At 47.2% G+C, this 23,379-nt stretch overlaps 1 protein-coding gene across 1 annotated transcript in view; it reads left to right on the forward strand.

The window, feature by feature from the left end:
• Positions 1-12,807: 12,807 nt before the first annotated feature.
• The window catches only part of FHL1 (four and a half LIM domains 1), a 28,724-nt gene continuing 18,152 nt past the window's right edge, over positions 12,808-23,379 (forward strand). Inside the window, exon 1 of the mRNA XM_084294139.1 lies at positions 12,808-12,938. The gene's annotated coding sequence lies outside the window, so the exon portion shown is untranslated. The remainder of the gene's footprint in view (positions 12,939-23,379) is intronic.

A 23,379-nucleotide genomic window follows, 5' to 3' on the forward strand; every position in this document is an offset into this window, starting at 1 on the left:
ACCCATGGGGCAGTGCTGCTGCTTGCAGCCGCCCTGCAGAGCTCCATGGACCTGTGCATTACAAGGGGCATTTGCAAAACCGAGTCTCGAGCTTTCCTGGACTTTTATGCCCAGTGTTTTTGTTGATTTTGCAGCTGGGATCATTGCAGCAGATCTGCTGTCCTCTGGAGGTGATTCCGCCCTCCATCTCTCCTCTACGTTGGTTTTGTGAGTGCTGTGGGAGCAGCAGAAGAGGTTTGTTGTTCGAATGCTTTACAATCTTTCAATACTGAGGTCATTTGGGAAACTTCAGGAATCTGCTTTTGAGGGCTTTGTTTCAAAAAGGGCAACCTTCGCTTTTCTAAGGGTATTACAATACCTTGTAGCTCCGCTTCACTGCGGGAGGGCAGCCTCTGAAACCTCATAAACCCTTGTCTTCCATCCATAGCAGTGCAGAGGTCTGTTACCTTCCTTCTTTACGTAGCTGTGAGTTTGATTTTGGCAAGCAGAGGGAAGGACCACGCCACCACACAGCTGTGCCTGTACACAGGTGTCCCCCACCCTGCAGGTCCAGGTGGGCAATTCAGCGCTGGCTCATGGGCATACTGCACCAAGCCTGTGTTGAGCCATCCCCCACCACAAAAAAGAGAGCAAAGCTGCTCTGTTGTGCTAGCAAAACAGAGGAACTCTGTTGCTAAACAGCTACGCTTGCTGTGAAAATGTCCGTGGCATTTTGGTTTAAAGTAGTTCCTTTGTAATGAGTTGGCACTGAGAAAACCAAGAACTTTTCTTCCACCACTGTCCCAAGGCCAGCCAAAAGGACATCAGCTCTGCCTTCCTTCCCAAAGGTACCTACAGCCTCAGAAGAACCACAGGGCTGTTTGGCTGTTTTCAGAGCAATCCTGTGTTCTCATGCTCAGGTGCTGTGCACTTGGCTCTCCATCTGTGCCACGCTGACAAAATCTTTATGTGAGGCAAAATTAAAAAAAAAAAAAAAAAAAAAGCAAGCTGTTGAATCTTCCTTATCATATCCTGCAAGGATCTCCTGTCCTTGCTGGGTCCTCTAGATGGCAATATTGGAAAGGCCACTGATTGTCTGCCACCAGTGTCCCTGCAGGTGCAGAGGCTGCAGTCCACCCCTGCTCCAGAGCCCCTCCATCCCCTGCTGTGCTCCCTGCACCTTACCAGCACCCAGCTGCAGTTTAAGGCTGGTGGTCTCCAGCTTGTTGCAGGATCAGTTGTGGCCCTCCAGAGCCGGGGTGCAGCCTTTCTGCAGCTGCTGCCAAGCGTCAGAGCTGCTTCAAGCCCCACATGCGACACCCAGCCTGCAGGACTCTAACGAGCTGTGGGCTTTGTGGGGTGACTGCCCCCTGCCCCCAGTCTGCGGCTGGGATGGCTGTTGGCAGTGGTGCCAGCCTCTTCTCTCGGCTTGGCTCCTGCTCGTCACAGCCCCAGCGCTGCGTGTGCCACCAGCCAAGGGCTGTGTGCTGGAGGAAATCCCGTAGGGATAGCTAGGAACATGTTCACTCGCAGACCCAGCTGTAGCCTTCCAGTACTAAGCTGCAAACATCCTTGGGCCACCTGTGTCTGTGACTGGAGAATAACTGGAAGATGAGGAGTTGATGAAGAGCTGGTGTCCTTGCTGACAGTCACAGCGAAACCTGCCAGGCGCTGAGAGAGCCCAGAGGCAGCGCAGTGTTTGTGTACTCCGTGTCCCGTGTAGCAACATCTCCCGGCGCTGCCCAGCAGAGCACCCTGTGTTCCCCTGCTCGCTGGGAGCAATCGGGCACTTAATGCCTGGAGCAGCCCCAAAACAAGCGAGGCAAAGCCCTGGTGGGTTGGCTGCTGCGGAGTGAGATGTGGTGGGGAGGCTGGAGAGCCCAAAGCTGGGGAAAGCAGAGGTCGAGTCTGCCACTCCTCAGGGTTGTAGGACAGCACCAGGGGTGTGCAAAGGTCTGCTCTCAGAATGGATTTGGGAACCAGGGGCTCTGGAGCATGTCACTGTGGGGTCGTGCAGCCCTTACGCAGGCCATCTTGGTGCTTTTGCTTAATCCAGCCATTACAGTCCATGATGGGCACTCAGAGGCAGCATGAGGGGCTACAAGGGCTGAAGGAGACTCTGTAAGGTTCAGGGCTCCAAGGTAGCAGAGCGTCGAACTTGTTGTCAAATATTTGGACATATATATATACAAAAGGATTTGATCTTTCTTAATTGGCCTTTTGTAGGAAATTCCACCATCTGTCCTCCTGCGAGGGGTGCCAGCGATGCTCTGGCCCCAGGAGTCCTTATATGGCTGCAATCTCCTAACCCGGCGTGTTTCGCAGAATAGTGTGGTCACAGCTGCTTCTAAGGACACGTGTGAGCATCGCTCCCCTTCCCGTATGCATAAGCTCCCAGGAATGCAGACAAAGATAAAAAGTGTATAAATTAAAGCCATCGGCTGTATGCAGCGTGTCAGCTCTGCTCCCAGCAGCAGCAAGGTTAGTTATCCCAGCCTACCCACACAGGCTGCGCTGAGCTGGCAAGGCACCGTGGTGCAAAGGATGCTTTGTGAATAGGAAAATACCAACCCACGGGGCAGCAGAGCATTTTGTACTGTAAATGTGCTCAGGCTGAGACAGCAGCAAGAACATTTCCCTTACCCTTCCTCCTCCTGCAGGCACAAGCTAAACTATGGCCGAGAGCTGCAGGTACCCAGCAGCTACTCCTGAGCACTTTTTGTCTATGAGGGACTTCTGCACCCCGAATTCGGCTGGATCTTTCTGCCAAGGACACCTCCTCTCCTCCTCCTCCCTCCATGGCCTGGTGTCCATGGTCCGTGACAAGCTCCTGACCTACTCATACTCCAAACACAGCAGAAGAAGCTATTGCCACCTCTCTGCCAGGGTGTCTGTCTCCCACCTCCCCGCTGTGTCCTCATTCAGCACCTTGAAGTAGCTCCTCTGCACACTGTAATGGATGGCTGAATCTGCTCTTCTGTGATGCAGCTTGCTCCTAAATCTCCCAGAGGTACAAGAGGAAGGGGAACAACAGATGCAGTGTTGCTGACTTCTCCCTTTTCCCAGGCAGTTAATATTAATCACTGGTGCTTCAGGATGCGTTGTGTGAATTCTCCTGGCCTCTGAAGCTTTTGAGATCTGTAATAAGAGAGAATTGGAAACGACCCTCTTTCTCGATGACAGAATTAACAGAATCTTATTCCCTTCTCCAGATACTCCACCATATTTTTTAGATCTGGAAAAACCTAAAGCTATTTATCTAAGGTATGTCTGGTTGAGTTGTCTAAGGTCACTATTTGCATTGCTGTCCATTTTTTCAAGGTACAAGACCAAGGCAATAGCTGGAGACTGGATTCCTCTGACAGAGCAGGCATGACTACCTGGTGAAGCAAGTGATAAACGCTGCAAATACACAAGATATGTCCGGGTCATGTTTTCCACCCTGGGATTTCAGAGCTGTGTCTGCTGCTTACATGAGAATGCCCAAATTGTTACAAAAGGCAAATGAATTTCCCCTGTGACCTCATTTCTGCTTAGCATGGGCTGGTTCACCAGCAGGAGCTTTGTTGCAGAGATATTTGCTGTCGATAAAATGCCTTAGCACTGGGCCAGATGCCTTAAAGGGCTCAGTGCTATTGTCCCGCTAGAGAGATGCCAGCGCCGTCTGGCACCGTTACACGCCTCAACATCAGCGACTTGTTGCTTCAGCTGGAACCAGCCTGTGCTCCGATGACAGAGCTGATAATAGACTGATGGCACTCGTGACAAGGGTGTAGGGGCTGAGTAAAACATTCCCCGGAAAAAAAGTGATCATCCCAGAGATTTCAGAGCAAGCACCAAGCCGCAGCAGTGCTCACAAGGCTGAATTGCATCGCCCCAGGGAGGAGAGAACAGCCGGGGTCAGGCAGCTGTGCCAGAGGGCACTGGAGCAGCTGTGCTAGCAGCAGCACAGAGCAGGCTGGGCTGCAAGGACTGGCTGATTTGGGGAACATTTGGGCAAATCTAATGCTGTAGATAAGCTGAGGCTGGAAGATGATGCATTGGCACCCTCAGGCTAGGAAGAGGAGCACGAGGAGCACCTGCAGCTTTCTGGGGCATGGATCTGACCCAGGACATCGAGGCGGTGGGGATTATGGTCCGTCTGGAAGTCCTGGACCACAACAAGTGGGACAGTTAATACCTGGCCTTCTGTGTCTGGCCGTGCTCCTGATGCAGCTGAGTGAGTAGAGCCAAGGCGCGGTGTAAATATTTATATCCCAGTTACCAGGTTTCGTGTTTGGCTGGTCCCTCTTGGCTCCTACCACTTGATGTTTGTGGCTCTGAGTTGCCAGGGACACTCATAGGCTTGCTCAAGGGGCAGAAACCTCTGTGAAGGAGCCAGGGGCATTGCTGCAGCACTTCTCCGAGGCAGCAGTGCCTAGGGCACGGGCTGGCTCCAGCTGCGGTGCCACAGCACAGCATAACCCCCTGCACCCACCAGGCACCAGCTCCCACATCCTAACCAGAAGCCCTGTGAAGGGGGCAGGAGGCACTGCTGAGTCCCTAAAAGTCAGCCTAGCAGTGTTTTTCACAGACTGGCCTTGATGTGCATGAGGGAGGTGGGAATTGAATACACAGCACCCAGTGGCCTTCTCCTCTTGGGGTCAGGAGGACAAGGCCACCTCAGTAAGATGTCTCTAATGACACTCTGTTGGAGCACATCCTTTCAGGACCATATCCTCCCCCCAGGCCCTACTGTGAGTGTGTGGATGCTGCACAGAAATGCTTTTGGTACTACTCCGAGGTCAACGTGTGCATTCGCCTCCAGCCTGTGCAGACGGGCTCCGCCACCCTGCGCTGCAGCGTGCTGCTCATTTGTCAAAATCTAACCAGCCTCGGCATACCTCTCACGTTCTTCCCCAGATCCAAAGTCTCTACTGCCAAATATTTTTCCCTGCTGTTGGTTCAGTTCCTTCATCTGTTCCCAACCCTCACTGGTGCTGCCGAGGGAAAAAAAAACCTCACAATCTGTTTTTACTGAAGGTATTTATTTCAGTATGGAAGTGGCAGAAAGACAGTTTCTCTATATCCATGCATATATCTGAGATCTTTCTCTTGGGTCTTTTTCAGCTTTGACTGCAGCCCATCTTTAAATCACTTTTCTTCAGCAGAATTCAGCTAAAAAGGGAGCTTCCTCATTTTCACATAAAAGCTGACTCCCAGAAAACTTGGTTTAAACCATAGAAAACACACCCATGCTCCCTTTGTGCAGCTGAACTAAATCAGCTGAAAATCTGTTCTGAAATGGAAGGAAAGCAAAAGTCCAGCACAGACAAATCTCCTTCACAGAGTGGTATCATGTCGAAAATCTTTTGGTAGAGAAAGCTGCCTGACAGCTATTTACTGCAGCTCTTTTAGCACAGAACTCAGGAAATTGCATTCATAATTTCCTTAGTGCCAAACAGTTTGTAATTTTCCCATGACTATTTCTTTTTGTTGTTGTTGTTTGTGACACAAAGCCTTTGAAAAGCACTCACAGATTTTCTTTTTGCCTAACTATGAAGCCAACATGAAGCACACAGTTTAAGGGGATACTCTTACCTTGTTTGACATAGGGAATAACCCTCTTCCCCCAACCTTATTAGAGACTAAACCTTCTATAAATAGCCTTATAATTTTAATAAAAGCTTTTTCATGTAAGGAGAGATTGAATTGAGAGAGAAGGTAAGAATACTCACATGGCCAGTACTGTTGGGCACAAGCAACAAGCAGAATAGGCAGAAAGGTGTCACCTGGCTTCTCTTATTACCATCAGCGCAGGGCTGTGTAGTAAATATGATTCCCAGAACCCTTATGTACAAGAAAAGGACTTGACTCTGATTTGGCTAGAAGGACTTGATGCTGGGCTCTTCAGCTGGAGACCCGTGTCAGCTCCAGCCCCTGGGCTGATCCCATCCCTGTCCTGGGACAAGCAGCCTTGTTCCCCACTTTGCACCCTGATGTGGCACAGGTTCCACATGATGAGCTTAGGTTGGTACCTGGGAGCACAGCAAATTCAAGTTTCTCCATCACTTCAGATGCCTTTCTCTTACTAAATAAGACTTTCACTGGCATTAACTGTGAGTCATATAAAACTGTGAAAAGCCAGCAGAGCACATACTAAGACTCGGCAGCTCAAGGCTTTCATTCAGACAGCCACAATGACATTGACAGTGGAGGGGACTGGCGTGTGACTCTCATGTCCTGTCCCACATCTGAGCAGAGTGGTCTGGAAGAGGCCATGGTAGCGGAGGAGGTTTGTGTGAGCCCCTTGCAGTGCTGCTGCTGTCTCCAGCTCTGCTTTGTGAACCTTTTTCTTTTCCATGGGCACTTGCTTTTACAGCTGGTATCTCGACCTCTCCCTACTGCTTCCTCTCTCTTTCTACCTATCAGTTGTATTTGCAAAGTCTGCATTTTAAACAGAAGCCAAGCAGTTCATTCTTTGAGGCATCCATCCCTAGGGAAACAAAAAGTCCTGTTATGTCCTTTTGTACAAGCAGGAACCCAAGTGAGATCAGGTGAACCCCTCCAGCCTGGGCATGCAGACAGGGTGAAGGCAGCCACAAGCCAGGAATGTGAGGGACTGCAGGCGCTGAGCACAACTACTCCTTTCTGGGTTATGTCTACACCACAGCCTCAGAGCCAGGCAGGTAGCGCCTGAGGGACAGATGTTACATGACTCAGCCAAAGTCAAGCAAGACATTTGTAGCAGGATGAGGAATTCAATTTTGGTTCCCTGAGCTGTAGGCTAACTCTCTAAGTTTCAGCCCATGCTGTGCCTATCATTTCTCATGTTCGTTTCAATGATCTAATCCAGTTGTGTGTGTTTTTTTCATGGTCCTCAGCTTTCTAATTGATTTGATTTTAGCTGCAGACTCAAGTAAAATTAAATTTGTCATGCTTTGAAAAACTCCTCTGCCATTAAAACACTAATTTTACTTATGTTAGCCTGTGGGTACCTTGAATTTTTTTATTATTATTATTATTATTTTTTCTTTCCCGAGACTAAAATCTAAAGCTAAAATTAATAAAGGAGCCTAATTTTGATCTGATGCCTGGAAGCTATTTTTCAAATCTGGAACATGAAACTTGTGGTGAGCCTGACACCAAGGAAAAAAAACACTGTTAGGGTAATTATGCATAGTAAGATAAAAATAAGCATGTTTTTGGTGGTGATAACAGATACCTTCACAAATCCCCTTGGTATGTTAAAAGTAAAACCTAATATTATATTGCCATCACTTCACCTCATTGCTATTAGTATCCTTTGTTTGATAAATCTCTCTGGATATGTATCCACCCAGAACTGGTAATAGATAAAGACTAAGAAGAACCAAACCTTGTCTCAAATTTTATTTGGTTTGCTTATGCAAATACTCAAATATTTGATGGATTTCAGTTATTGTTAAAGGGTTGGCCAAGGTGTTTGCTGGAAGGGCCAAAGTCTGGAAACGCTTAAACAAATTGTGACCCAGCAGCTGTTGAAGTCAATGGAAACTTACTTGACTTCAGTGGATGGTGGCCGAAGAATTTTAGTCATAGCAGTAGTTCTGCATGAGCAAAGTTATTTTTTTGCCCAGGCTATTCCCCGTGCTGTAGTCTGTGGGCTCTGCAAGGCAATTAGACGAGGTTTATACAAACCATAAGACCAAAAGAAGCTTGTACATGGGGAGGACAAAGCAGAAGTGTGCACGCTCGCAGGGCTAGCGTATCCCATGGGTGTTTGCCCAGCTGGAGCACGGCTCCATACAGGGTACCCTGTGGCTTCCGCATCCAGCAGCAGAGGAAACGAAACAACACAAGGACCATGTGTGTGAACGTGGCTGGAAATGCTGAGCTTCAAATAACCACGCAGCAGAAAACCTCAAGTCCTACACTTGGCCGAAAACCTTGTGTTTGAACAGCCCCCTGCAGGCTGCAGATAAATGCCTGCCAGTGCTGCCAACATTCTTTGAAAACTTATATTGTTGCTGGAAAGAGAGGTGGAAACCTTCCTTTGTGTTGCCTTTTCAAAATGTACCCACAGAGCCAACAGATGCGTCCATTTTGCAGGGTGCATCATCCTTTATAAATGGGAGTCACCTTCATAATTTTCCATGGACAGGAGGAGCAGTTTGTACCGGGAGAAGCATTTTGGCCTCTGCCAAAGGATAACAGGCAGGCTGACACAGCCGCTCCTCTTAACCTGATAGCTGAGCCCTCCCCGCAGTTGCTTTTTAAAGGTGGGAAGGATCTCTAGCTAGATACTCTCTCAAAGTGCATGTTCTGGTGTCACTCAGGAAAATCTGAGTAGTGGTGATGCCTTGAATAACGCAGTCACTGTAATTACTCACAGGCACATTCGCCACTGGTCTTTCAGCAGGTGATTTTCCAGTTCTTGAAAATCTCTTTTGATCTGTTGATCCGGGTTTGCTGATGGCATTATAGGGCTATGCTACAGATATATTTTGACATTAAGTGGTGGAAAGATGAGTAGGTTAGCAGCAACCAACCCCCTGTTTAGTGCCTTACTGTCAGCCCCCTAAATTGAGGAGAACTTCCTGCTTCATCCTTGGCTAGTTTGTGCAGCCACTGATGGAGAAGGATCCACAGATACCCCTCAGCAGCAATTTAATCCCTCTCTTTTACTACACACATATGCATGTGTGCAGTGTCCAAACTACTTTGATAGGAAGAATTACATTGTAAGCAAAGACTGGTTTTACTGCAGAAGACTTATTCTGTCAGTGGTGCTCTCTGTTTCGCAGTTTTATTTACCACCTGGTATTGGAGACAAAGAAGCTGAGCAAAATCTAAGCAAATCCCACTTGGACCTGGATGGGTTTGCTGTCTGTGGTGCATTGCTCTAGCATCTTTTCCAGCTAGCAAGGTCATACCAATACTCCAGTATTTTTTTCTTTGAACATGTGCATGCACACAGCCCTTCACTGGGCTCCACAACAGTGAGGTGGAAATGGTGGAGCACGCATCTCCTACTGAGGTTCACTGGTTGAAAGAAGAGCTGGCCATTGCTCTTCAGGCTTTGCTTTCCACTCCCCATTTCAGAGAGCTGACTGATGCCTGTGTTTTGCAGAGGTGCACCTGGCCCAGAGCCATGGCTGAGGCAGCCCAGCCCCTCCAGCACATTAAACTGTGGAAAAAGGGTTTACATCACTGATGTTTTAACCACACCGTTATAAAACCCCCAAAGCCCCACCCTCCCTTACTCCCCAAGAGGAATGACTCTGAAATAGTTCAGCTTTTCCATTACTTTGCCTGCCTAGAGACGTTTTGCTAACGGCCTGCACGGTAATTAGTGCGTTGCAGGTGAGGCCCAGCTGCCTGCAGGGTGGGGGCGCAGCTTGGCCACGAGCTGTCCCCAGAGCAGCAAAATGGTGGGGAGCACAGGGCATGGAGACTGCTGCATCTACTTCCCTGTTTTTATTTTATTTTATTTTATTTTATTTTATTTTATTTTATTTTATTTTATTTTATTTTATTTTATTTTATTTTATTTTATTTTATTTTATTTTATAATTTTTTTCTCCCCTTTCTTTCCTCTCTTTTTGTACCCCTTGAAACACCTCCAGGAAGGTTTCCCATGCTCATGCACTGGTAGGAGGTGGTGGTGGTGGTTGCACAACTGAAGCCCCCACATGGCTGCCTCCCTCAGGCTGCAACTTGGGAGAAGAAAAGGGCCCTTTCAGGTGGTTTTGTAGGAAGGAGAAATGCAGCTTGTGAGAAAGGAGGTTTGCCTGCAGAGAGCTAATGGAGGGAACTGGTAATTACCCCCACCTGGAGTGGGGCAGCTGTGGGATGAGCTGTGATGTGAAGTAAGAGCTGAGGCAGCTGGTGTGGCTGAGGCACAGTCCATGTCTCCTCATGTCCTGCATGCCAGGAGAAGAGACCAGCGTGTGTGGACAGGCTAACCATGCTGGCCTGGAGAGCTGTTGTGGCTCTGTATGGCCGTGATGTCCCACAGAGACAGGTGAGTGCAGTGGCCCTGTTCTCTCTACACTGGATGGTTGTAACTGCTGTTAGCCTTGACCTGGGAGCACTGTGGGGGCATGTCACTCCCAGCGTGGTGTGTGGAAGCCAGGAGGACAGCCAAGCCCTCCCAAGTGGTGCACGAGCCTCCTTCTGCATGGATGCACCCCAAAATGGCTTCCTTCTGAAGAGCATCGACTTACAAAAACGGGCCAGACAGTGCAGAAGACCTCCTCTGTGGATGCAGAGTGACGGAATTAAAACAGGCCGGACGTCTCAAAGATGATGAAATATTTGATGCCTTCTTCCTTGCAGTGTGGACGAGATCTCCTGCCCCCAGGTAAGATCTGTGCTTTTGTAGGGGTTCTGCCCTGCTCTGTGAGGTTTCTTGCATGGCGCTCTGCTGTGAAGCAGCTTCCTTGCCCAACTGTACGAGCTCTGCTATTTCCAAATAAAGTTTCCTAGCAGTTAGCTTTTGGGTGAGTAATTCAACCGACCTAGTTTTAAGTGCTTCTGCCCATAGTTCATTTTGTTTGGATAGCCAGTCAAGGATACATTAGAACCCTCATTTTTTATTATTTTTTTTTTTTTTTAACAAAAAAAAAAGTTTTACTGTGTTTGCCAAAAATCAGTGTGTGCAATAACTGGGTATATTCTTTAGCAAGCAATGGTGATAGCATGGGGTTGACTCAGAGTTGTCTCAGCCCTGTGAAATGAGTTGTGTCATTCTTGCAGTTTATTCTTGTTTAATACAGCACTTTGGCAGAGACTTTTATAGTGCCATGTTGTATCTGTAATACAACAATGCCTGAGTGCCTTTTCTTTGACTTTAGTTGCATACTGTCTTTATTTTCTAAATATTTTTTTTTCCCCAAACAGAATTAAGTTGCTATTTTGATATGCGTGAGGTTAAGAGTGCTTAAATTTTTTTGCGTCAGGTATATCGGTCATCTTAAGTCTGCAGATTTAAGGTCTGGTACTGCAAACACTCACTTGCTGTCAGGAGCAGCAATATTGAAAGTGGGGCAGAGCAATTCTCTGTGCCACACGCCTTCATGGCCCTTTATTCTGCTGCTTCTTTGGATGTGATGTTGTGCCTATGAGGCTGGCCAGGAAAGCCAGTGGGGTCTGGAGCAAGCAGTGTGTGCGGGACCAGGCTTTTAGCTGAAGCCTGAGGAGAGCAACGAGTTGCTTAAATAACACTTTGCTGTAATCATGGGGGGACTTGTAATAGTGACATGGAACACATTAAACAGGTCGTTTTGTTGTTTAGCTGCTATGCCATTAGGCTGATAGATGTTGTACCTTAGATCTGTTTTTGATGGTGAATGGTGTTTGGGATTTGACAGTAAAATCTCTGGTTTGTGTTGTTTGTAGATGGCATCTAACATTTTAAATAAGAGGCAGAGGGTCTTGGTGGAAGCCAGGTGCTGTTCCCTGCACTTGTTGCACTGCTGGTGGGCTGCAAGTACCTGCTATTGGGCTTGCTTGCTTGGTAGAGTGATTGTGCTCCTCCAAGATGCATCAGCAAAGATGCAGGGGCAGTCCCCAAATACCCCTGTGGTGGCAGGGGTAATGACCCATCTCTGGTCAGGAGGCTTTTGCTAACATTCCTGTTGAGAGGGCCACTAGGGAAAACCTATTTCCGATGGTAACTAAATTTTTATGTGGATTGAGAGAGCTGCTGGGGGAGGGAAAAAGAAAAAAGTTAGCTTAGATTCTAGACAGCTTTTAGATTTCCTACAAGTACTTAGATTCATATGAAAATGGATCAGTTCAGTCTATAATGCTAAATAATATGGGCATTTCATATCTGTATTTCATGTATGCCTGAAGTTTTTCTTGGCAAGTGGTGACAGTCTGAGCCTTGAACTTCAGGACAGCCCAGCTTTCTTGTAGCTGCAAGGAACGTTGTTAATGTGTAAGATGGGGATGTTGGAAGAATGTGGTACTCACCTGTTTGCATGGAGAAACAGACACAGAAATGCAAATGCTTCTGGAAAGGGTGTGTTTACTCTAGTGCAGTGTTTGTTTCTTTTTACTAAACAAGCAGAAATCCCTTGGCCCCAGTTTTGTGATCTGCTTTCCAAGAATACGAGTGGTATACCCAGCATACTCACCCTGCTTCTCCTGTCTTTACTCAGAAGCTCTGTGGTTCTCTAAGGCACCACAAAAACCTATTTGTAATGCAAGAGATCCAACCCAAGCACCTCCTGTGGAAAATAAACTTGCTGGGCCATGTATTCAATAGGAGGAGCATGGAAGAAAGCAGGACAATGTTGGAAGATACATGAGCAGAAAACAAATGGGATAAGGGATGGGGAAAAAACAGAAGTGAATGTTGCCAGATTTACCTGGTGTGCGGCACAAACAGGCAGATTTGTTTAAATGTGGGAATGATTTGCCACCTGATAGTACTTTTTCTATATTTGCTTTGAAGAAAATATTCGTCTTTTGGTATCACTTAAACTGTGTTCTGGGCAGGATGGGAGACCGACGACATATTCTCCCCCTGACTCCCCAGATAAAGTTTTTGTTCTGCGTTCTCCATGTGTGAAATGCTCTGGGCGGACACCCTAGGGGTAGCACTGCTTTGCCCAGCCTGCTGAATCCCACGGGTCCCAGCAACAACTGGAGGGGAGCGGGAGAGCAGCCCTGCCAGCAAAATGCCATTACTGGTTGGGTTTTCCCCCCAAAGGGCTGGTGCAGAGGCCCTGGGAGGAGCAGGCTGTTCCCCCCCCTCCAGCTGCTCCCCAGGCAGGACCGGTGCTATTGGCTGGATTAATTTTTTTTTGCAACGCGCCTCCCTGCTATAAGTGTCTAAGCAGCGGCTGTCCGGCCAGGGGCTGGAGGCACAGCCCTGGCCAGAGGCGCTCCCACGTCGCTCCCAGCTGTGCCGGGTGTGCTCCATCCCTTCCTGCTCCTGCTCCGGGCAGCAGCCACCTCGCAGCAGCTCCCAGGCTCTCCGGCAGCCAGTAAGCACATGCCTCCCTCTCTCCCTTCTCGAGCATCATCTTGCCGAGCAGCGCAGGGAGGCTTTCAGCATCCCGCACTTTGCGGGGCTTCGGGATTTCAGGGCTCCTGCTGGGCGTCCTCTGCCTTGAGGCTGCTCGGCTTGGGGAATCGGCTGGGGAAGGGTTTGTGAGAGCAGGGCTGGGGGAAACGGGAAGTCTGTGAGTCTGTAATGTACTTCTGAAACACTCTTAGCAAACGATTTTTTCATGGATTACCAAGTTAACCTCAGAGACTGCCTCTGTTTTAGGGGGAGTTTTGGGTGTGGGATTTATCTGAATTCTTGCTTCTGATTTCTCTCGCATCCTTTCTCTGATGCACGCATTCCCTCCTGGAAGGTGATGGCTTTGAAAGTACAGGCAGCCACTGGGGTATAAATATAGCTTTTTCTCTTTGCTTCCTAGCCGAGTGGGCGTTTCGGGAGTGTTTGCAGTGGTACAGAGCCGTGTGTGAGCTGTCAGCAGCCTGTTTTCCTAGGCGGGGGATCAGATGTGCCTGTTGGAAGTTTTTAATGACAGCTGAGGAGGAAATAACTAAACTAGTGGCTGTTTTGTCAGCTCCTCAGGTGATGTGATGTTCTTGGAAAGCAGGGAACGATACCCACTGAACTGTAGGAGCATGCTGGCTGTAACAGAATTGGGGAAGGTGGAAATGCAAGCTTTCAGCTAATAATTATCGCATCTTCAGCTTTCTGTATTATGGAGTATTGGACAGTTGTGATTTTCTAACAAGCCTCGCTTGCAGCTGTCCCCATGTGAATGCAAACACCTTTAACTTTACGCAAATACTGCGCCTTGTATCTATCTGTGTTTGTGGAGTTACTTGTATGAGTGAAACTATTCACCTACGTATTTGCAAGATGGGTGTTTCTGTCACTAATCCTTATCAACTGTTCAAAAGATAAGTTAATGCGTATGACTGGTTCAGTTCACCTTGTATAAGCAGGAGCTAGTCTGTGGTCTAGAAATGGATGTAGCTGCTTTTTAAATCACTGTACTCTAGCACATGAATGGGAAAAATGATTAAAACAATCTATCTACCAATTAGTTTCTTACCTTGTTTTGAGAGGAAAAGTTTTTTTTTCTTTTTTTTTTAACTTTCAAAAAGGAAACTCATTAAATTCTTAAGCTATGATGTACAAAGTAAATAGCTGATCAAGCAACCAAATATGGCTTTAAAATTTAAACTTTCTTTTTAAATTATAAAAGCACCCACATACTTCATTTCCGTGACAACGCCCTCTTTCTTTTATATATTATTCCCCCCCCCCCCAGTACAGCATTCTTGAATACAAACTAGTTCCTAATTTTTTGGTAAAGAATGCAGTATATAAAAATTCATTTTTGACTAATACCTGGTAGAAAAACGGGGGTGTTTCAGAGCTAGCACCACAAGAGCTCAGCACAATAGAAATTTAACTGTTCTGATTTTGTACTGGAGCTCTAAGGAACCAGTTCAGGACTGGGGTTTATAGCTGCTTTCTGAGTTGCACTGCTCTTGGGGAATTTTGGCCAGGAGAGGTCTGTAGGATTGGTCTCTTGAAGTGTTTCTAACAGGAGAAGTTATTCCCTGCTGTGAATGATGGCTTGCCTCCACGTATGCTGGTATAATTCTCTGCCTGGATGTAAATAAAGGCAGCTGTTCAAAAGGAGGCATCGTTTATGGTACTCAAACACTTGAATATAAACACTCTTCAGCCCATCTTGGCTGGCCTTTATTTCGGAAACAGCCTCTCCATCGGACTGCACCATGAATGGAAAATCTAGACATATGGCACGAAGCAGCTCCTGGGAGTTCTGTCAGATCCCTGCTCTCGAATGAGGGAATGATGCTGTAGGACGTGCTTTATTTCTGATCTGGGCCCATATCCCCTAACTACGACTTGCAGTCCATGTCCGTTGTACTAGGATATAACACAAGCTTTACATAACTGCCTTCCTTACCCCCGGGAAACAATTCTTTTTGTGTAATACATATGTGAAAATAGGGTTGTTCAGTGTTGCAGGATACCCCACTGTTCCTGAGCACCACACCTGTGTGATTGCCTTCCCTATTCCATTTTGGAAACCTACTTGCTTCTAGTGCTATGAACCCACAACTCCTAGCATGGGGGAGCTGGGAAATGTGCTTCAGTGGGGATAATATTGATGTGAGTCAGGAATAATATTGCCCCATCAGCAGTAGCCTATGTAAATGATGCCCTTTTGAGCTTAACCCCCTTCTGGGGGGCATGCTGGGGAATTTAGGTAGCAAAGCTGAGGTTTCAGATGCAGTTCTGTAACTTTGGTTAGGCAGAATAACTTTTGCTTGAAAACGTAATGCAAATAATGTGTATATAAGGAACCTTCCCAGACCTGACCTGTGATTTTTGTTATGAAAAACACGTTGTCAGCTTTAGTCAAGGTACTTCAGCTTGATTCACTGTGGTTTCTTTCTTTCCTTTTTTTTTTTTTTTTTTTTTTTTCCTTCCATTTCTTTATTATGGAAGATTCAGGGATAATAACAAAACAAAAGTGTCTGAGATCAGTCATTTTAAGTCTCATTTTGGCAGAGCAAGTGTGGGAGGAAGAAAGAGACCTCATGTTTCATTTAGATATCCTGATTTGGAGAGGAATTTTAACCAGATGGCTCTTGAGACTCTAGAACTGTAAAGGATTAAACGCTATTTAGATAAATGCCTGTTTCCACTTCTGCAACGTAGTTTTAGAAGGACTGTGCTATATATTCTGTCTTGTAATCCCTGTGCTCCGGCAAAACCGTCTGCAGCACTTGGCAGCGTGTACGAGCCAAGGCACTGGGGTTTCCCTTGGGTTCAGACACAGGGTGCAGCCCGGTGCGTTTCAGCTCCCCGACGTGCTGTGACTGGGACCCTTGTAGATGGGCAGCTCTGGGACATCACCTCAGTGTGTGTGGTGGCAAGAGTGCTGCCAGAGCAAATTCCTGCTGTTGGAGCAAGACAGAGCAGTGTTGTCTGGGGAACCGATGATGGGTGGATGCTCTTGTGCTTCTCCCTCTCAGGAACCAGTTTGTCCCTTGTGGAAATAGGGCTCATATCCGATGAGAGAAGAGGGTTAAAATGACATTTAGGACTTAGCTAAATGTCAAAAAAAAATCCTTGCCCTGTTCAAAATCAGGGCAAGGATTGTACTATAGCCATGCTGGAGTGGGATAAAAAGGGTCCTATAGAAGTAATCTTTTTTTTTAAAAAAAAAAAAAAAAAAAAAGCCAAATTAAAGAGTGGCCTGGAAAAGGCTGGACAGTCATGACAGGGTTCCCGACAGCAAGGGAACTGCAGCCCAGGGTGGAAGTGGTGGTATTTTGCTGTGCGCCTGACTGGAAACTTTAAGGCAAAGTTACAATTTTGGTTTGGATGGTATTACAGAGCTGCATTATTTTTGCAAATAGGAAATTCAAAACCTCTTGACCTCAGATTGCTTGGAGAGAGTGGTGTTTTCAGAAGATCCACTCATTCCACGGATGTGCCTGGTCTTTTTGTTTCTTGAGCAGAGCCTAGAGACTGATGTAATTTGGGATCTCTCTCTCCTGTGTAGTGGAAAAAAACTGGAAATGGAAACCTCCGCTTTCACCTGCCCAGCAGAGCTGGCTGCTTGATGCGTGAGTAGGCAGTGAACAGCCAGTACCTGCGAGGGATTAAAAGTGGTGGGGCATGACTACGTTTGTGATCTGCTGGGATCAAGTGCAAAGCACAAATTGTCACCCTGACCTCAAAGGAAGAACAGGAAAAAGCTCTTCCTGCTGGGAATAAGCAGTGCAGGGTGGCTCTTTTGCCTTCCTGGTTTTTGGTGCCTTTCTACTCCTGGAAAGGGGACACCAGACTGGAGTGGAAAAGAATAAAATCTGCCTGACAGGTGTATCTCGAGGTGTAATAACTTGGAATAAAATCTTCCAGAGTCCATTTACTTCTTATTTTACTGTAGCTCAACAGTTCAACGAGTTCTGACATTTCTACATCTGTGATGTAGATGAGAGGAAGAACAGGATAAATAGCTGAAAAATGCTTTTCCTTCAGGAAAATTGTCCCACTTTTTTTCAAGACATCAGAGACCCTGATGCTTTGAGACGGGAGCTTCATCAAATGATGGCTAGTTCCAGTGGTGTCCATGTCCTGGCATGAAGGGTTTAAGGGACCACTGTTAACAAGCACTTACATGTGCTAGAAGTGCCAAGGGACTCTTTTTGGAGGCACACTTGGCACAGGGATGAGTGATCCACTTATTTTTGCTTTTGACTCTTGCAAGCTACTTTTAGTGACAAAGTGGCTGCACCAGTATGTGAATGTTCCTGTATCACAGCAGTGTCTAAGCAGAAGAGGATTTCAGAGCTTCTGGCAGAACAAGAATTGGTCTCCATTGTTTTGTTTGGCCGAAGACAGCAAAGAAAAAACAGAACACCAGCACTCAATTTTCCACAATGTTGTGTTATGGACCAGTGTGCTGGATGTGCCTTTATTCCCTTGCTAAGAAAAATAAGTGGTCAGTACTAAACCCACAGTTGGTCTGGCCCACAGTGGCTGCTAGTTGGCTTTTGTCCCAGCTCTTCCACAGTGCCTTCAGTGGGGAATACTCAGTTTTCGTGTGCTTCCAGTGGTACCTGGCTGAGTACCCCTTAGAGTAACTATGAAACCACCCAAAATATAGCTTCCCTATTGCTAATGCCAAGGTGGGGTGGAAGAAAATAATGTACTTTCTTCTAAAGAAATGCCCCAAGTAATGGGAATCGTTCTGAGTTGGCTGGCTACTTGCAAGGCATTTGCAATTTGTTTAGTTTGGGACTGGCTTCCCCTGGCAGTTGTTACCACCAGCTGCCTTTCTTATCTCTTCTTTTCTAAAATAAACATTGGAGCAAAGGCATGGAATTAGTCACTTCTGAGGCACTGCCTGCTTGCCTTTCCAGCTTCTGTCTTCTCTTCTCATTTTTGAACTCCTGAGTCTTTTTCACTCCGTGCTCTGCCCTCTTGCTTTGCCCTTTCTCTTATTGGCATAGCAGAGAGCTTTTTTTAAACATCCCACAGATGTGCCATTCCCAGGACTACCTGCATCCTGAGGGATGGGCTACCCTGGGACAGCTCTGTGCAGTCATGCTGCTGCTGGGCGCTACATGGATATTTTTTTTTTTAGCATGATTTACCTGATCCATTGGACCAGTCGTTCAGATTAACAACCTGCTGAGGCAGTGTTAGGATCCTGTTAGCATCCTGTGGGCCAGGCACTGCATCCTGCTCTTCTGTACAGCATTTGCTGCAGGGTTATCAGTGGTTTGAGGGAATGCAAATGCAGACAGCACCTCCAGAAGCAGTGGATTGTGTGGTCCTAATTTAGAGCAGATGCAGAAATATAAGTAATTCCTACTGATTTGTTTCCTCTTTAAAATTCCCTGGTGATCTCTACACATTGTCTTGACCTGGTCTTGCTTCTGACAGTACCAAAGGAGAGCCAGTAGTGAGCAGTCGAGAGTGCAAGAATCCCTCTCTCTCTCTCTCTCTCTGGTCTCATCTAACTTTAAAAATACACAGAGCTATATATTTCACTCAGCACATGCAAATACTGTTTCCTGTCTACCCCTGTTCTGCTGACTGAAAGCCAGTCACGCTTCCACCCGGGAACAGCCTGCCAGGTAAATGCCACTTGATGTGTAACGTATTTTGGAGCTGCCTCTGGAGATGGCACGGCTGGCAGTATCAGAGCAGGACCAGAAGGCAGCCCACACTTACCCTATGGAGGCACAGAGGTGCTCGGCAGGGGCTGAAGTCTCTTTTATTTTATCCTGATTTTCTTCATTTAATGCATGAGTGTGCCATCTGCTGACATCTTCCCTTTTATTCCGTTTTCAACTAAAAGTGGAAGCTTTGGACCTGCCTGTGTGGCAGGACGGGCTGATTGCAGCATGTCTCCTGCAGGAAGGGGACACAACCTGCCTGCTTTTGTCGGGGAAGGCAGGGCTGGGGCCCTAGCCACCGGTTATGTGTCTGCAGGACTTCTGAACGTTTTGGATTGCCGGATTGAGATCATCAGGATAGAGTTTTTCTGTCTTGCAAAAACACATTCAGCAAAAAACAACAAAAGCCTAAACCCTCTGTTAAATGTACATGGTAATTTGGGCAACTTCTGAGCTGTATCTTGGCTCAGGTCTAGGTGTGACAGAAAAATGGGAACTGCTGATTTCCTTTCAAGCACTCTGTGGGCAAATACAGTGGAGTTATTCCTGCTTCCCTGGCTTCTCTGTGCCCTTTGTGCTGGTGCCTGTGATGATGAATGGGGGAAAATTCCTGTCCAAGAGCATAAACAGGCAGCGAGTCCTATAACTGGCTCGTGTCCTCATGGTTCTGACTTGTGAAATGAAGCTGATGATAGCTGGTGTTAGTGGATATACTAGTGTCAGATACCTGTTTTGGGAAGGATTATTTGATTTCTGGGTGAGGAGGATCGTGAGCGGCCTCTCCTTGGCTGCTTTGCTGTGCTGGAGGCAGCCAACACCTGCCTGGTGTCTGGGGTGGCAGGAGGCTGCCGTGCGGCAACATCTGTGCCATGTGTGAGCTCAGGCTGTGCCGCACACCTGCTTTTTACAGTTCCACGTCTCTGGGATCAGCCCACGGTTACCTTTCCCTTTGACCTCCAGTGCTAGCACAGCTCATCTCCATGGCAGTGGCTGTAAATACCGTCCTACGCGCTCTCGGACACCAGGCTACATCGCTGCTGTAGTGTGGTGAAACTCTGTGCACTTCACTAGACACTGAAACAAACAACCAATAAATCTACTATAAACCAATGAGTAATTTGTTTTGGTTACCAGGGAGATGGCCAAGTGCAAATTCAACCTGAAATAGCGATGAGCTCATCCTCTGAGCAATGCTGGTGCCTGAGCTGGAGCAGCCGGATGGAAAGGGAGCCAGCGCCAGGAACGCTGTCTGCTCTGCCGACATTTGGACACTCTGCGAGCTGCTTTGCCAGGAAGCTTTTGCCTTGCAAATGAGCTCGTGCGGGGAACAGTGCGTGGGGCTGTTGCTGAGCCCAGGCCCTCACAATTCCTGGAAATGCAGCAGTGATGTTCATGGGGGGACCATGGGTCAGAGAGCCCCAGGGGGTTAGTGACTGCTTCCTCTGCTCTCTCCCCTATCTTGGAAACCGCTCCCTGTGCAAGGACTGTGGGGTAAACTGCGATGCCTGGCTTGTAGGTAAAGGCTGCTTTTAAGCATCTGAAGTTACATGGGTGAATCTGACCAGTGGAGCCTCTCCCCTGTTGCTGCTCCGGGCTCTGGAACAAGGACTAAAAAAAATCTGACCCACCTTCTGCAATGTACCCCATTAGGACCTCAAAAATTTGGCCCTTATTGCACCCACTGCTTTACATAACCAGAACAGTATCAAGACCAGGACTTGCTGTTTGAGGGGCTGATGTTGGTGATGGCACCTGGCACCTGTCTGTGTTTGCCCATCCCTGCAGTGCTCCCCAAGCACCCACTCTCCCCCTTCCTTCCCAGCGGCACCTACAGAGCTGCACTGCAGCACCCCATGCTCCTGCTCGTGCTCTCCTCTTGCCTTTGGGGGTGAGACACAGAAGAGAAGTAGGGCTAGGGGTTAGGGGTGGAGGTCTCGATGGAGCAGCACATAAGCCTGAGGCCCATTGATGGAGTTCACCAAATCCTCTAAGACGTAGTGATTGAAAGCAGATACTAATTATCAACAGCACAATTGCAGACAAAAGCTGAGCCCCTGAAACATAATCCACAAACATATTCACATGATACAAAAACTCAGTCTTTTTTTGGATTAACTGCATGGCTTATCCAAATGTATTCTAGAGCAAGGGACAAAGGTTGTGTCTATAAACAGTACATTGGTTTCAGCAGAGGTATTTTTATGTTCTGGAAGTCTTTTATTATAATTTTACAAGCACTGACTGACAGGTCTCTGCGTTCTTGCAAATCCCTTCCAGGCCTGTGGGTGGATTTCTTCTAGCTGCTCTCTGGGGCCATGTGGAAAATGCTTTGGTGACACAACCAAGTCCCTCAGCATCACGGGCAGCTCTGTATCACAGCTGCCAGTATGTTCAGTGATCAACTCTAGGGAAGAGAACCTAACAGTTGGGTAGGGTGGCATTTGAAAAAGGTGATTTTTAACGTGAGGAGTTACAACTGAGTGAGATTTGGGTGAAGGAAGCATGAGTTCACCTGCATGCATCTGCTGGGAGCACTCTCAGAGGAGCGCCTGTGCCACCCAAGCAGCTGGCTTTGAGCCTGCGTTACTCTGCTGGTGGCAGAGCCCTGTGACCTGGCTGCCACATCCCCTGTGCTGCCCATAACCGAGCTGGTAGGCAGCTAACGGGCTGCTCCATGGCATTTTGTCTTTTGCTTTCAGTAGCCCTTTGGAGATGAGGCACTGCTTGTGTAACGTGCATGTGAGTTATTCGATGTAGGGTTTGACATTCTCTGTCTCCTCTCTTCTGTGGTGTAGAGCAGTAGGTGTTGGGTTTTGGAGGTGGGACAGGCATCCCTGCAGGTCTGCAATGTCTCTCCTGGCTGTGTTCTCCTCCATCAGCCTGTCCTTACCCTGCTGTTTCACCTACTGGTACAAAAGTATATTTGCTTTTTTGGCTGTCTCTGCACAGCTAAAATCACTGCCATACTTTTCAGATCCTGGGCTTGGCCAGGACCAAGTCTAACATGGCTCAACACTGGTATAAAGCAGGCAAGGTTTGCTACTGGGCTGGCTGTAGCACAGCTGAGAAGAGAATTTGGCCTAATAGATGTAATTTAGCAAGGTGACAGTAGAGTCCCACACTCAGAGTCCCTCATAATTGCTGGAGAAGTTGCTGAGGATTTGGAAACCTCTCTCTTTCCCCATGGCTCTGCCCTGTTCCCAGGGGAATGCAGGCGCTTGTGGGATCTCATGTAATGCAGCTGCACAAGCTCATTTTAAGAGAAAGCAAGCCACTGCTTCACATCTGCTTTAGCTTTTTGACAGTTTTCTCTGGCACTTGTGTGCAATTAACACTGCTTTTTTGTCTTACGGAGCTGATCCTGTGGTAGTTTGATTTGGACAGTAGTTTGACAGCCAGCAGCAATTGTACTGAGAAGGGTTGTTTCCCTTTGCAGACTGTGTTACTCGTTGTCCCTCAATTTATTGTCTCACTGCTACTTGAAAAAGAAAACAAAATCATTTTTTGGGCCTGGATCCAGCCACAGGGCAGAGGATGGCTTAATGAAACACATAAGTGGTTGTACCAACTCCAGTTGGTTTATTTCTGTGTATAAATTTAAGCACACTTCTAAGTATCTTATTTTTCTTATTCCAGGGTTTCTGGGTGATAAATGTAACAGCCTGTAGGCTTTGCCCATTTCTCCAAGAGTGAGCACTGATAGTAATGCTGTAGCATGCTTTGTTGCTGTGAGAGCTGCGGTGGGAACGTGGGAGAGGAGTCTCAGTCCCTGGCCTGTCCCTGTGGAGGTGAGGGATGAAAGCATTTGCTGCTTCAGCAATTGCAGAGCAAATTCAGTTTAGCAGCATAAATAACCTTACCTCCCCATGCTGCTTTGGGCTGGTCTGTCTCTGCTAGGTCTTGTCAAGTATTAGTTTACTGATCTTAACATTTCCAAAGACACCAAAGTGACTGCAGTTTTGCTAGGTTCCCCTAGAACTGGAGCAAGAGGATGCCATGGGGAGGCAAATTGCTCGCTCCCTGCCAACACCCAAACAGCTGCCATCAAGGCACTCAGCTGCAATGCTGCAAACCAGGCCTGGGCTCTGGCCTGGGCTGAGGATTAGGCTGGGTCCCCCTGGTTTTGGCAGAAACTGAATAATCCTAACCCTGAAAACTTTAGGGTTAAAAACTTTTACTTTTTTTTTTTTTTTTTTTTTTTTTTTTTTTAATTTGAGTGAGTGTTTTCCAACCCACCCCAGGGAGAACACTCTTTGGTGTAGTCCTTGCCCAGCTCTGATCTGACATGATTTCCAGGGAGACCTGGGATCCTGATAGCTTTATGAAAAATGAGAATTATGTTCGTGTAGCACACAGGCACTTTGAAAAAATTATTCCTGACTCCAGAGAAATGGCTCATACATTTTAATGCTGCTATTAGAAATTGAATCGACAACACTTATTCTCAGTGGAAATTGCTGTGCAGCTTAGGGGAAAAATATGCAGAAAGCAGTGGTGGAGACTTCAGAGAGCTCTTGTCACTGTGAGATGTGTGCGCTTTTGGTGCAGTGTTTCTGCTGAACAAAAAGAACAAGGTTTGATGTTTGTATGCCACAGAAAGGGAAAGCAGAAATGCATGGGCCAGCAGCACAGGGGTGGCAGCAGCAAGGGTTAAAGCATTAAAACAGCTTTGAGACTGAAGAGCAATGTGTGCTCAGATCTCACACAGTGATGGGGAAACAATGGGCT

This window comes from Netta rufina, assembly GCF_964035555.1.
Source record: "Netta rufina genome assembly, chromosome: 12".
Taxonomy (NCBI): Eukaryota; Metazoa; Chordata; class Aves; order Anseriformes; family Anatidae; genus Netta; species Netta rufina.